The following is a 16,018-nucleotide window of genomic DNA, read 5'->3' on the forward strand; positions in this document are numbered from 1 at the left end:
CCTTGTGTTGGGATATCTGTTTGGACAGTTTAGCTCACTGTAAGTTACTAGGGATAAAAGCATCACTGTTACAAGTACAATGATAATGTGCAAGTAACTCTTAAATTTCTTGCAGTCATTTAGATGGTTCAGAATTTTGAAATCTTAGGAGAAGAAGAGTGTCTCACCTTTCTTCAGACTTCGCATTTGCAAAAAGTCAAAAGAAGAAATCCTTGCCTCTGAGAGAACTCTAGATTTCATGCCTCTCTGGGTTGCAAAATTTATGAATACTCAGAGTAAAAGCAGTATATTCGCCTTACAAGTCTTTGTAAATGTTACTTTTAAAGTATTATATTTTCCTAATATTGAAATAAAAGAATTTGATTAAAATATTGGGCATTAAGACATCTTTCTTCATTTATTTTCTCTTTTTAATGTAAATATGTACACTTAATTATGATAAAGTGGTTAAAAAAAAATAAAAAAGATTCCTTGAAGCTTTATCTTCTTCTGGTCATGTATTCTCCACCAAAAACAAGACAGGCTGTTCTAGAAGTTGTCAGGTGCAAAATGGCACTGCTCGGTCTACCAGCATGTGTCAGAGTCCCCATATACAGAAAGTGAAATGGGCTGGTGGTTTAAAAGGAAACATTAGGGCACTGCCTTCATATCAATAAGCATCCTACATGAACAACTCTCCCTTTTTATCTTCTTGGGCTTTCTCCCTTTGAATGTGCTTTAGACTTCCTTGCACTGGACCAAGTAAGTACACTGCAGTGTCAGGCCCAATAATTCTTGGGTAGAAACTCTGCATGAAGAACATGAAAACCTCAATCTGATATTGTCACAGGTAAATGACATGGCTTACCTAAATTTTAACCCATGGAAAGAGAAATTGCACAAACTAAAATTTTCAGAAGAGCATTTCCACATGCTAAATGCTGGTAATTTTTTAAATGGCTTTAAATTAAAAAAAAAAAATCCAAACAAGTCAAAACCCTTCCTTCTCCCATTTCAAGAATCACAGAATCATTTAGTTGGAAAAGACTTCCAAGGTCAAAAAGTCCACCCTTCTGAATGATCACCACCTTTTCAACTATACCATAGCACTAAGTGCCAAGTTCAGTCATTTCATGAACATTTCCATGGATGTTGACTTTCCTGAGCAGTCCATCCCAATGTTTGATAGCCCTACAGTGATGAAACTCCTTCTAATATCCTGCCTAATCATCCCCTGGTGAAGCTTGAGATTCTGTGCTCTTGTCCTGTCACTGGTTGATTCCATGTAGCTACAGCCTACTTTCAGGCAGGTGTAGAGAGGGATAGAGTCACCCCTAAACCTCCTTTCCTCCAGGATAAACAACCCCAGCTCCCTCAGCCACTGAGTGCTGGTGCTCCAGACCCTGCCCCAGCTCTATTGCCCTTCTCTGGACCTGCTCCAGAACCTCAGTGCCCTTCCTGAATTGAGGGGCCCAAATACAAATTGAGGTGCAGCCCCACCAGTGCCCAGGACAGGGGGGACAATCTGCTGGCCTGCTGCCCACACCATTGCCAGGATGCCATTGGCCTTCTTGGCCCCCTGGGCACACCCTGGCTCATGTTCAGCTGCTGGCACCAGCACCCCCAGGTCCTTTCCAGCCTCTCTGTCCCAGCCTGTGGCTCTGCCTGGGGTTGTTGTGACCCAAGGGCAGGACCCAGCACTGGGCCTGGTTGAACCTCACACCATTGGCCTCAGCCATGATCCAGCCTGTGCAGATCCCTCTGCAGAGCCTTTCTGCCCTCCAGCAGATCAATACTTACAACTGGATATCCACTGATTTACTGAGAATGCACTCAAGTCCTTCATCCAGATGATCAAAAAGATATTAAACAGAACTGGCACCATTACTGGCACCATTCCCCCATGGAATAGTCCAGCTAATCCAGCAAAGGTTGCACCTGTCCACTCCATGGGCTGCCAGCTTTTCCAGGAGAATGCTATGGGAGGCAGTATCAAAGGCTTTGCTGAAGTCCAGGTAAGCTATATCCACAGCCTTTCCCTCATCCACTAGGCAGGTCAGCTGGTCATAAATGGAGATCAGTTTGGTAGGTGGGACCTGCCTTTCCTAAATCTATTCTGGGTGGGCCTGACCTCTTGGTTCTTCTGTGTGTGCCATGTGGTCATATCTAAGATGGTGTGTTCCATAGTCCTGCTGGATGCTGAGTGCTGAGGTCAGGCTGACAGGCTGTGGTTGCCTGGATCCTAGTTCCTGGCTCTTCTTTTGGATGGATGTCACACTGGCCAGCCTCCAGTCATCTCTGACGTCTCCAGGCCTCCCTGATTAGCCAAGACTGACTAAGAATTCCAAGTCCAGATTAATGTGTGATAGCAAGAGAGCTGAACATACAAGGGAGCAGCTTAAATATGCCAAAACCCAGAGCTCCTGGCTGTGTGCTATAAAGATGGAGTGCCTTTCAGTAGGATTCTTGCTGTGCTGGTGTACCCTTATCTCCAGCAGCACAGCCAAGGCTGCTGTGGCACTAGCCACCTTAAAATTGGTGGAAGAGGAAAGTATAGATAACTGGACAGCAATTTATTTGGGCACCGATTTTCCATGAACTTCTCAGCCTTCATGAATTATAACTGAGGACCTACGAAAATTAGGGAGGCAAAGAAAATGGCTGAGATAGCAACTGTCATTCTTTTAAAAAGCTCAAGTACAATACCTGCTTCCTCTTACTTTTTTCCCCAATGATTGCATTTAGCAACCTGGGAAAAATGAGCTGGACTATTTTTTTTTTCACTTAATAATCTCTGTGTAAATTTGGTTCCAACTGTGTGTTGGTTTCACGTGCTAGGGGAATGCCTGAGGGAGGCAACGTGAGGCTGGGCAGTGCGGGGCTGTGTCTCTGGGGGCTTCCCCTGGGGGCGGCTGGAACCAATCAGAGAGCTGATTTGGTGATGGACAGCTCGGGAAACCAATTAGGGGTTATTTCACTTTAACAAGGCACAATGGCTCGGGCTGGCTCGCTCTCTTTCGGCTTCCGGCTCCTGGGGAGGTGTGGTGGCAGCTGGCAGGGGCACCGGCTCCGGTCCGGCTCCGGGCTCAGCGGCGGAGGGCCCGGCTCGGCACCCGGCTCTGCGGGGGGACCGGCTTGGCACCCCGGCCCGGCCGCATGGTCCAGGCCCCCGCCCCCCGCCGCCCCGACCGCATGGCTCTGGGCAGCCCCGGCTTGGCAGGGCTCAGCCCTGTGGGGCTCGGCTCTGCTCGGCTCGGCTTGGCTCGACTCTCTACGTGGCCTGGCCGAGTGGGGGAGATCGAGGAGCCACAAAAGGCTCTCCCTTCCCCCCTCCCCACACCATTCTGAGAGAAAAGGCCTCCAGCTGCCCATGTGGTTTTCTTCACGATCTGGATACAATTTTAATTCTTTTAATGCCTGCATAAGATTCTCAATCTCCTGAGCTCCCCTGAATGAGAAGAAATAAAGCATGGAGTCCACAGAAGTCAGCAGAATGAAGATAAAGTTCCTGATGGGAAGAGATTGAAAAGATGCAACTGATAAGTAGCTGAAAACCTTTATTTTTTGTGGACTAAGGGGATTGTGACTTCACTAAAATTCCCTTAAACTGTGAAATATACTTGGGGAGGTTTGGTTGCTTGAGAAGAAGACTTTTTGCCTCGGGGATATGGAGCTCTCTCTGTTCTGGGACTGGAATATGAACAGAGACATTTGATAGAGAAGATGAAGAGAATTTTATTTTTCAGCAGTCTGCCTTTAAAAGTGGTACCCCAAGTGTGTAACATAACCCATAGCACAGCTCTGGAAAGACTGTGAAGATGGGAAGAAAGTCATGATCTGCAATATTTTCCCAGGTGGATGCAGACTGTGAAGGTGAAGACACCCCCTAAGCCTAAACCAAAAAAGGAACTTTTCTTTCTTAAGTAACTTGAAATAATTATTTGGGTGGATAACTGACTGAAATGTTTTCTGTATGATGTTGTAAGAAATATGGAATGAAGGGAGGAGGGAATAATCTAGGAATCTTATTCTGAATTCTTTTTGTGTTATTAATAAATTTCTTCTTGTACCCTTTTAAGTTTTGAGCCTGCCTTGTCTTTTCTCCTAAATCCTTTCTCTGAAAGAAATTAAATATATTAGAATTGGCAAAACCCAAGTCACACCATGACAAACTGTAACTTAAATTCTGAGTTTCTGTGTATTTTAACAATATTGCAAACCTGTCCGTATCTTTGCTGGGACTGAAACACCCAATCAAGTTTTACAGACAACTCTTTTCTTGGGTTGTATCAGAGACAAATTTACAAGGTAGTGCTCTAAGTACAAGGGCTTCTATATAGTTAAGACAACCTTTGAAATCATGAGACCAAGGTTTTTCTGTCCACCAGAATAATTACACTGTGCTGTGCTGGTATTCATTTGGTCAAAGAGGACTGTACGAATAGTTAATAAAGACCAAATCAAGGGTAAACTTTTTGAAGGGTTGTCTTCCCAATTTCTTTTCCCAATCCAGATTTTGTCTTCTATTTGTAAAACCTGGGCATTTGTCCCAAAACTTTAGAAAGTATTTGAAATTTTGTAGCCCAAGTGCTAATTAGAGTGGTAATTAGCAACAAGTAATTACTAACAAGTGTACTTGTTTTGCCAATCTATCCCTGCAACACTGACTGAGCTGTGGAATACTGCATCTGTTCAGAGCAGTCAACTTTCAAGGTTAAACACAGCTTACTAACATATATCCTGGGTGACACTGATATACTTTCACTTTTATTTTGTATCCCAGTTGAAAGTATTTTCATTGTCTGGTTGCCTGTTTCTATCCCTTCTTTTTCTTTCCCATCTTTCTCTGACTGTACTTTGCTGTTGCCAGTCCATTGTACACTCTGTCCCTATTAAAGACACAAAATGGGTACATTTTCGAACCACTTACCTTCCTGCTCCCTATTCTTCCTGTCCTGCAGTCTTGTAAATTGTACCAGAGCTAATATGTCAAGCTAAGCCTTGTAATCAAATTCAGAAGATAGAGATAAGCTATGATTAGAGCCTGCAGTAAAATTTTGTCAGAGAAACCAGTACTTCCTTTTACTTCACTACCTTCAAAGGCTTCACTGGAATCTCTTTCTTGGAGCAGGGATTTAATTTTTTTCTACTGGTCTGTGACTAGACAGCATCTAACTTTTGAAGTTGCTCTGAATAACAGCATCTAATTTTTGAAGTTGCTTTGAATAGAAAGGGAGAACTATCTTTCCTGCTCAGGGATTAAGATGGGCTGAGAGATACACCTCTGCTGCACTTCAACACTTGGAATAATAGTGGCACAATGTGATCTTACATTTCCAGAAACTTAGTGCTTTGAGCCTCTTCCAGGGGACTATTAGGAGTTCCAAGAATTTGGCAGGTTTACCACTGAAAAGGAAAGGACCCCTTGGTAATTAATATGTCCCCATGCTTTTTTTGATTTAATAAATTATGCGGGACTCATGGGACAGCTGTCCTATTGCTAGACACTGTCCTCTGCGCAGGCACTGTGTGTGGTATGGTTCAAGCACTGCAGGAGACAGAGAGTGACTGCAAGCTTAGGCAGATGTCACCATCAGTCATCCTGCTGATGTTCTCATCCATGAGCAGGAAGGGTAGAAGTCTCTTCTGGTGTTTGATGTAAAATATATTTTTCTAGTGGTTCCAAAAGTGGAGCCTCTGGGCAAGGACAGATACACAAAGCCTCTGAATTCCTCCAGTTGTAGTAAAGGTCCAGTGTCACAATACTTTTTCCCCAGACAGAAGATTATCTCTAGGAAGACTATTCTGCTAACTCAGAATTGGTTCCCAATTAGTAATTTTAGTATGTTGTTCTGAGAGCTTTGTTACAGATAGCCCAAAAATAATTTTGTTGTTGTGGTTTCAGTGGTTCTGTGAAGCAGCAGCAGCACAGCCTGAGCGTGGTTTTCACCACGTTCAGGACAACAGCCCAGGCTCTAAAGCTCGCCATGTGCACGTTTGGGTGACTAGGTTTGCACCCTGCACTAATTTTCAATTTGTCTCTGCAAGCACAAAGTCTTTGATTTTCTAAAACAAAAATCTGCTTGCTGCAGTTGAATGGCTGCTTTTGAAGCTGACTAGAAAAGCCAGAAGTCTTTAAAAAGGAAACAAGAAATCACTAGGGTATGAGGATTGGAATAACTGAGGAAGAAAAGGGCAGAACTAAAGTCAGTAAGATTTGAGAGATAAATGTAAAAACACAATTCCTTGCTAGCTCCACCCTGGTATTTACCACAAGGGAAATTGGATCCACCCTGGACTGATTGTAGCATCAGGAAAATCCTCCATAAATAGCTCTGAGCCTTGCAAAAGCTGCAGTTTTCTTTTCCAATAATTGATGCTGTGGTGACAACTTCCACCTGCTACTCATGAGTCTCAGTCACCACATCTGCTAAGGGGAAGAAGGCAACTTTTTCCCTTTGCTCAGAATGCATTGTCTTGTCTGCAGTGGTGGTCCTAGGAGTGAAGAATTGCTACTAAGTTAGAGCACTTCTTAGAAGGCATGGTGTCCCCTGCATTGACTATTTGGAAACAAAACCTGCAATCTCTGCTTACTCAGAGTTTAAGGAGTGTAAATGAAGAGGAACCACTTTAAGAGTACCTGGGGATTGGTCTAAGTTACATAATTGCCAGAGAATGAAGGTTTATTCCATATTGTTTAGTAAATGAAGAGTATAACCATGGCAACATTCAGGATATGGACTGTAAGGATCTGCCAACGCAATTCTGAAATTAGCACTCAGAAGGCAACTGTTTAAAAGTAGCTCAAGAACTGAAAAATAATGTTTCAGACTACAGTGCATGTGGGAATACACTTCAGTATCTGCAGCATGAAAATTATACGAAATTTATCAGTTCAGTTTATGCTGATCTCAGCAAGAGTAATTGTGGTATTATTTATATAGATCTTACTTTGATGATTGAAAGCATAGTGGTATAAATCCAGTGGTGATTCAGACTACATAACAGCTATAATTTGTGCAAAGTATAAAAAATACAAGCTTTTTATATCAACAATAGTGCAAAGATAGTTCAAATCTTTTTTCCAAGTTTACTTGGGGAAAGTGAAGAATGACAATTCTTAGACAAGATGAAGATTCTAGTTTCTGCATATAAAGACGAAATATGTGGGGTGAATGGGAAATAAGGAGAGGAATATGAAAGGAAGTTCTAGATCTTAATTAGTCCCTTGCTATCCCAGTTAAACTTTGTCTAATAAATACTTCTTGTTGTCACATGTTGTGCTGTTCTTTCCTTTTTACAGGAAGTTATAGTCTGGCAGAATAAAGGCTGCTTGATTTATAACTTGCTTCATGTGTATCCACAGGTCACTGCTTTCTGGAAGAAGCAGAGTCAACATAACTATGCCTTTGTCATTGAGTCATGCCAGCTCTTGCAAGTAATGCTGAACAAAAATAATTCTCTGGTTACTCTGCCGGCACTTTTATCAGTGGCTAACATTACTGTTTGTGTTTAAGTCTATTTCTCCTTTCATGTGCATGTGCCACTTGGCAGGACAGACAAGTTTATATAAATAAGTTCCACAAATCATTTAGGAAATGTGTAGGGAGATGCAGAACTGCAGACCTAACTTCTGAAAGTTGGTTAGATTTTATGCTAGCTCTTCCCTCTCAACAGATGCTCAGAACAGTGACAGTTCTTTATTACTACAATACACCATCCTGGGACAACACAGAAACTAGTCTGGAAATGTGAAATATTTTATGTGGATTTGCTACTTCATGTAAGACAATGCTGATGACAGTTACATCTGCAAAGAACACAGCATCATTCATGTCCCTTGCTACTCTTATAGGTAAACCTGGTACATTTGGAAGAATTAAGTTAGTCTTCAGAATCATGGATCTATAGAAATTATGGAAATAATGCTAGTAAAAGGTCTAGCCTGATCCCTGGCTGCTCAGGCAATCGCTCCATATTTTTCCCAGGGTACCTGTCCTTTATTTTACCCTCAATAGGCTTCCTTTTGTGTTTGGGTTTATCCAAGAGCAAGTTGTTCATCCATTCAGATCTCTCAGTACTTTTGTCCAGCTTCCTTTTTGTTGGGATACATTGCTTCTGACTTGGAGGACCTTGACCCTTGAAGATTACCCAGCTTTCTTGGGTCCCTTTCCCTCCAAGATTTTATGCCCTAGTACTCTACCAAGCAGGCCCCTGAAGAGGCCAAGGGTAGTGAGTTTCTTGTGTGTCCTTCTCACTCAAAATCCAGCATTTCCCAGGCTGTGCTTGAGCTTCACATTCCCCCTCAGTCCCTTGCCAGCAAGAGCATGGTCCAGCGTAGCACCTCTCTTTTTGGTTCCTCTATTGTTTGGGCAAGGAGGTTATGATCAATGTATCACAGGAACCACCTGGATTGCCTGTGCCCAGCTTTGTTGTTCCTACAGCCAATATTGGGGTGGTTGAAGTCCCCCATAAAGACTAGAGCTTATGAATGCACTGGTGTGTTGTAGCATTTGGGGAAATCCCAACATTTTATCATTTCACAAAATGAGAAAACACATCCTACTCCAGCAATAACTCAGGAGTGTGTTAGCCATCAAGACTAATTTTAAAATAACACATTCAGATAACTTCAATTCTGTTTTCATACAAAAACTGAACAAAACAGCTATCTGTATTGCTACTGTCTGTTTTCAAAAATTTGAAACTAGGAAAGACAATCCAGAAGATTTGTTCAAAGTATTAGCAGTAAAAAGGGTAATGAGAATAATCCAGATGATTATTGGATAGCATCCATGTAGGCAAAAGAATTACAACTGATAAATAAGCTCTTAAAGGGAATCAGTAGAGGTGATGTTTGTCAATATGGGTATAGGAGAAACAGATCTGACTACAATTTTATTAACACACTAACCAAGAAGTGTAGTGTTTACATGACTGTACTGTAACATGTAATACTTAGATTTCTTGAAAACATTCTGACTTAGTGCTGCATGACGCTTTTTATATGTCATGCTAATTGGATCAATATGACCTGCTAATTAGTAGGATATTGAGAAATTGGCAGCCAAAACCAGAGCAGTATATAGAAGATCCTAACTGAACAAGTATATTTATATTGAGATTATTTTAGGAATTATTTTTTGCTATGTGTTATTTAATGCTTGTTTTAAATTGCATCAACTTTGTGCAAAATTATTAATGATACTCATAGACGACCCAAAAGATTGGAGTTATAATAAACAGCAAAGATAATTCATTGATACTTACCAAATGGCTTTAATAAATTTGGGGCAAACAGACAAGGGTTTTATGGATAACTATTAAAGTAAAACATTTGTGAACACAGGAAGTAGCACTTATTCTTATATTTACATTTAGTCTGCCCATCAAATTCTAAATCTCTAGAACAGAGAAAACACCCAAACATGGAGTTGTTGAAGGCCAGTTGAACAAGTTGTTCTAAAAGTTACATTCTCTAGTAAACAGCCTTTTGTTTTAGGTGAGTCTAAGCCTTTAATTTGTTGTCCTGGGTTTCCTTGTATACTTTGGCTCTGATTATCTCTAGAGTATTCTGTTATGTTATGTGCTTACACAATTTTATTTGGCATCTAAGAGTAATGCTGAAACATCCCCAGGTTATAAATTGACTCTACTTTTGAAATTTGAGCGAGTATTTTTAAATATGCCTTATACCTTGCATTCCTTACTGCTTCTGTTACCCTTTCTCTGCCTAGCATAATCTTTTCACATGTATTGCTGTCACAAAAAAGGAAATAAAACCACATCTACACATCTTTATTCTAATCATCAGTCATGTTATTGCAAAGCTAATGCTGCTGTTGCCTTCCTCATCTTCAGAAATTTCTGTTTTGCTGAACCTAAGAAGAAGTGAAAATGTTGTTTTTCTTCCTTTTTTTTCATGTGGTATTATTTGGGGATTTGGAGAGGAATGAAAAGATGCAGAGAGATTTGTCAGAATGGGTAACAATGAATGAACTCTTAAATATGGTGCTTTGGTTAAAATGCCTTTTGTAATTCTTGGCTATATTAAAAGAAATCCCTGCACAGCCAATACTAGTTTGCACTGAATATTTTAAAATTTGCTCTTTGCAGTTTAGGGTTCAAGAATACTTAGTAGAAAGGAAAGGTTGAGAGAAAAGCCAGAAAAGTCATTGATTCTTGTGGCATGATACACAGAAGTTTTTCCTCTTTATCAAATAAAACCATGTATTGACTGCAGTCCAAAAGTATCTGCAATGAAATAGATACCTGGCTTCTCCATCTAGTTGACAGACATAAAAGGATCTGATTGCTTAAAGTTGGAAGATGAACAGAATCAGACTGGAATTGATTGGTACAATTTTCCCTAGATACAGATCAGTTAACTATTGAAACAATTTAAGGTAAATTATAATGGGCTTTCCATCTCTAGTTTTAACCTCGAGAGATATCTGTCTTAAAATAAGTATTGTAGCTCAACTCAGCAATAGTTCAGGACAGCACAGGGATCTCTGTGACAAAACAGATCAACCTAGTGGATGGTCAAAGTGGATGTTCTAGCCTTATCTTTGATGGGGAGCTAAGTTGTTTTGCTTCTTCTTTCAGCTCTTCTACGGGTTTACTTCATGATCTGTTGTTTTGCCTGTGGAGGCTACCATTTGTGCTGGAACTCCAGGACAGCTGCAGCTGCTTAAGAAAGGACATAATCATTTGTAAAGGGTGTAGTGTGGCAAGGGATCCAGACTGCATAAGAACCTACTCTAAAGATATCCACAGAAGAGAACCAGCCCCACATGGACTTTTAGCACTCCTTAGTTCTGTTTATTTCAGTTTTTCAGCAATAGTCTTCTGCATTAATAGTTTATCTTGTGATTCTGCATCACTGTATGTCTTGCTCATATACAGAAGGTGAAATACCATTCTGGATTAACAGTTTAAGATCCTTTATTAAGTCTTGTATGCCTCTATGATTTTAAATGCAAAAAGGGTATGTCCATATTGACACTTGGGTTTTTTTATCCAAAACTTGCAACTTGTGTTTTGTCTTTTGTTTGTAAAGTGGTAGTTCATCCTTTGAATAAAAAGTGCAGAAGTAATTAGCAACATTGCCTTACCATTATTTACAGCAAGTCAGTTCCTCCTTTGTGCACAGAAAATAAAATTGTATTCTTCCTTGGCAGAAAATTTCCTTTCTGCAAGCAATAAAAGATGCAAATATCCCTTACAGTGGCTAGTTCAGCTTTCTTGCAGCTTGGGGCAAAACCACATTGGTAGAAGGACAATGTCTTGTCTCTGATGTCTGTGAAGATTCTCTGAACTGACCTGAATATGATCTTACACAAAAGGGATCTCTTTGCAGTGACAAGAACTTGAAAACAGGGCATCATTACATAAGAAATTTAAAATAAGTTTAGGAGCATGTTTCAATGAGATCAGCATTCCAAGTAGTCTCTAACAAGATTTGAATACTTGTTTCTCTGTTGTCACTCATTTTTCTTTATGACAGATCATCTGAACTTTTGTGTTAGATTTTCTCCAGGCTGAAACCTTATACCTGATAGCAATTCCTGTCAACAAGCTTTTGGTACAAAGTTTGCATTGGTATCCTATAAAAAGTCTCCTGACTTTGATACTGGTAAAAAAAGGGATGTGTTTATTTAGTTATTTATTTATTTTAATTTACAACAAGGCATCACAAAGGATGTTTTCTTGTCCTGTGTGGAAAAAACCTAATAAATTGCATAATCTCAAGAAGTCAAGAGAAGGAAGAATCACAGTAGTGGTGCAAGTAACACTGCCACACTGGTCACCTCCTCATTTCAGCATTGATCAGGAGGGAGCTGGGCTAATTGCTGCCATTGATATCAGTAGCTGCAGAGCTTAACCTCTATTCAGATGAAGCCAATTTCTCACTAAGCTCCTGAACATTATTTTATTTCTGAAGATATTATTTTTTCTCTTTTAGCAGTAGCTTTTTCTAATCAGATTGCCTTGCATGTCTTTTGTAGTTTCACTGGTTTGCACTCATTGAAAGGTACCTGTGATGTGTAACTCCTTCCTAATCTTCTTCACATCTGAGTAGCTGTTTAACTGTGCTTAAACTACTCTGGGAATCCATAGTAAATGTTGTGGTTTAACCCCAGCCAGCCACCAAGCCCCAGTGGCTGCTTACTCACTGCTCCACCAGCAGGATCGGGGAGAGAATCAGAAGGATAAAAGAGAAAACTCATGGACTGGGATACAGACAGTTTAACAGGGAAAGCAAAAGCTGCACATGCAAGCAAAACAAAACAAGGCATGAATTCACTGCTTCCCTTGGGCTGGTGGTGTTCAGCCATCTCCAGGAGAGCTGCTTCTCCTTCTGGTCCATTGGGGTTACCTGTCCTGGTTGTGTCTCCTACCAGCTTCCTAGGCACTCCCAACTTCCCTGCCAGTGTGGCAGTACAAAAAGGAGAAAAGGCCTTGGTCTGTGCAAGCTCTGCTCAGCAGTAACCAAAAAATCTCAATGTTATGAACTCTGTTCAGCACAGTTCCAAAACACAGTCCCATATCAGCTACTATGAAGAAAATTAACTCTCCCCCAGACAAAACCAGCAGGACAAGTGAATCAGCAAACTGTTAACTATTCCTGATGTCTTATGTCTGAAACTCTGGGATGGGTGGTCCTATGGTTTCATGCCTTGGGAAATCCATTGCTGTACTGAAATGCTTTTAAGATTGAGATGCTTCTGAGAGTCACCTTTAACTTTGAATCTCAGTATGTCTCCTCCCTAGCAAAAACAGCGCCAGACAACTCTCACAGACACAGAAGGCTCCAAAGTACAACATGATGAGATGATAGCTTAATATGTCATACCTCCAGACTGAATTTTGCCTTCTTCTACTAGAGTCTTGCATCTCAGATGCTATTCTTTGTGTTGCAACAAGGTCACAAGAAGAAACCCAGTAAAGTAGCACAATATTTGCTGGTCTATTTGCAACTGCATTTGCATCATATCCTTGTTTTTTGAGCATCAGAAGGAAAAACCTTTTATCTGTGCTTTTGGGGAAAGGAGGCAAAGTCTTTTCCATTCTTCTTTCTCCAATTTCACATTCTGCCTGTAGGCTGAAGTAGGTTTCTCTTCTGAAAGAGCCCAAGTCTCTTTGACTTGAGATGAGATTTTCCTGGGATAAACACCAGACTTACATCAAAATGCTGTGATAACAGCTGTTTATAGCAGAAGTCTAACTGCTCTTCCAGGCTGAAAGTATTCCTGGCTGAGGTACTCTTGAAGTCTGTTTCTACTCCATAGATATAATTTTGTTCCTACTACAAAATGGCGAGTCTAATGTGCACTTTGAATTACAATTAAATCATATCCACAAGTTGTCAGGCATTCCCCAGACTATCACACCTTTCTTTTAACATATGGACTGACTGACACAATCGGATCAAATGCTTTTCCAGACTTTTTGCTATATCCACTAGACAGCATTTCTCATTTAATATTCCTGTGGTGAGTCTGTATCTCCAATGATAATTTAGATTCTCATCTGGTGTAAATTATCATAGTTCCAGTAGACTTCAGTGGATTTGATGATTTATGCCATCTGATGTTCTGCATCTGAAAACTCTGTAACAAAAAGCAGCTGCTACTTTTAACTAATTTGAAAAATGATAAGTAACTGTCTGAGTCTAGCTGTTTTAATACATGTAACTCAAGTGCCAGCACATCCCTACATGCAGGAGACTTAACATCCTTTGCCTTGCATCAGAGTAAGTGGGATTATGTCCATTATTTTTACACAAATGAAAATTGAACAGAGACTGCCATATTCTTTGACAGCAACTTTTTCAGGAAGACCCAAAAGCCCACACTCTATCAGCAAAGCATGTGAGTTGGGCTCTGCTAGAAGCTAAACTTACCTTTGTATTGACCGTGAACATTATCTACATTACATATATGCAATTTTTAGGCAGCTGAGCTTTTCACTTTAATGTATTTTAGTTTTGGTTTCTATGTTCATCTTCAAACCATATGAGCATTACTCTAAGTATAGTATCAGTTTGAACTTGTAAAGAATATGAGATTACGTGGATATAAAGTATTTCCATCAAGACTATGATAAGAGTTTGCAGTGTTTCATTGAAAACATGGTGTTGGGGGTTGTGTTTCTTTCCTTTGCTTCTTTATTTACTTATGGAATTTTTCCCATTGAGTTGCTAAGAAGCACTGATGTTTGGGTGTTTGAGATGGAGAGGTGGCCAGGTCTCAGAGGAGCAAGCTGTCTGGTTTTTTGTTCAGTTTTTTGTTGTTTTATGGGGAGGGGAGTTTCTTTTAGAGGGGCAAAGTTACCACTAGAGGAGAAGAAGATAAAAAGATGGGGTTGGGGAGTTGCACGCTCTCACTTGCTCCTGGCTTCAGAGAGGAAGGTTGCAGCTACCATCACTATAACTCAGCTGGGAGCTGCATCCTCTGCTGCTGCTGGACCTCACACCCTTGCTCTGCCAGGACACCCTGCCATTTCAGAGTGCTATTTCCAAGCATCCTGCTATAGCACTAGGACTGACATTGCCCCAGGTTCGTGAAACAAAGCCTCTCTCCCATCCCTTCCTGTCTGGGCACCGGGACAGACCCTGCCCCAGGGTTTGTGAGCCAAAGCCTCTCTCCCCTCCCTTCCCCTCTGGGCATTGGACCGACACTGCCCCAGGGCCTTTTAGAACAGAAGCCTCTCTCCCATCCCTTCCCATCCAGGCACTGGGAACCACACTGCTCCAAGGGTTTTTAGAACCAAAGCCTCTCTCCCATCCCTTCCCATCCGGGCCCTGCCACCATTCCCGCACGCTGCCCGAGCCGCCCCACAGCGCCCCCTGCAGGCGCAGGGGAATCACCGCACCCGCCCTGCCCGGCCAGGAGCCAGCAGCGCCCCTGCTGGCCGTGCCCAGAACTGCACCACGGGAAAAGTGCTCGGGGCCCAGAGGGCTGAACTGTTCTGTTTGTTGTTAATTCCATAGCTGTTACTGTTTTGTTTGCCTGGTTATACATACTAGTAAAAAACTGTTATTCCTATCCTCAAATCTCTGCCTGAGAGCCCCTTAAGTTCAAAATCGTAATAATTCAGAGGGAGGGTGTTTACATTTTCCATTCCAAGTGAGGCCTCTGCTTTCCCTTACAGACATCTGTCTTTCAAACCAAGACACATAGTCTGGGACCCATGCAGAGGAATAAATATCTGACCTATTCAACTTAAGCTTATTCAATTTAAGGAAGGTATGCCACCCAGAGTGACCTGGACAAGCTTGGAAAGTGATCCTTATGTGAATATCATGAGGTCTAACCAGGCCGAGTGCAAGTGCTGCACCTGGGTTGGGGCAATTCCCAATATCAACAGAGACTGGGGGATCATGGGATTGATGGATGGCAATGGGATTGCCCTGATGGCAAGAACTTAGAGGGTGTCATGGCTGAGAGGCTGGACATGCCCCAACCATGGGCACTCACAGCCCAGAGAGCCAAACGTGTGCTGGGCTACATCCAGAGCAGTGTGGGCAGCAGGGCCAGGGAGGGGATTCTGCCCCTCTGCTCTGCTCTGCTCTGCTGAGATCCCACTTGCAGTGCTGCACCCAGCTCTGGGGTCCCTAGCACCAAATTCTTCTGGACAAAATATCTAGCCCACAACTGGATAAGCACATCATGTGATAGGTGAACAGCTGGCTCATGGGTTGAGCACAAAGGGTTACAGTGACTGGTGTGACATCAGATTGGGAACCTGTCACTGCTGGGGTTCCACAGAGCTCCATCCTCGGCCCTGAGCTCTTCAACAGCTTCATAATGACTTGCATACAGAACTGTAAGGGACGCTAAGCAAGTTTGCAGATGCAAAACTGGGAGGAACTCTTGACTCCCTCAAGGGCTGGGAGGCCCTGCAGAGACACCTTGTCAAATCAGAGGGTTGGGCCAGCCATATGAAGTTCAGGAGTAAGGGAAAGTGCCGGGTTCTGTACCTGGGATGGGACAGGCCTGGATGTACAGACAGACAGGAAGGGGAGGCTGGA

The sequence above is a fragment of the Oenanthe melanoleuca genome, chromosome Z (genome assembly GCF_029582105.1).
Source record: "Oenanthe melanoleuca isolate GR-GAL-2019-014 chromosome Z, OMel1.0, whole genome shotgun sequence".
Classification (NCBI taxonomy): Eukaryota; Metazoa; Chordata; class Aves; order Passeriformes; family Muscicapidae; genus Oenanthe; species Oenanthe melanoleuca.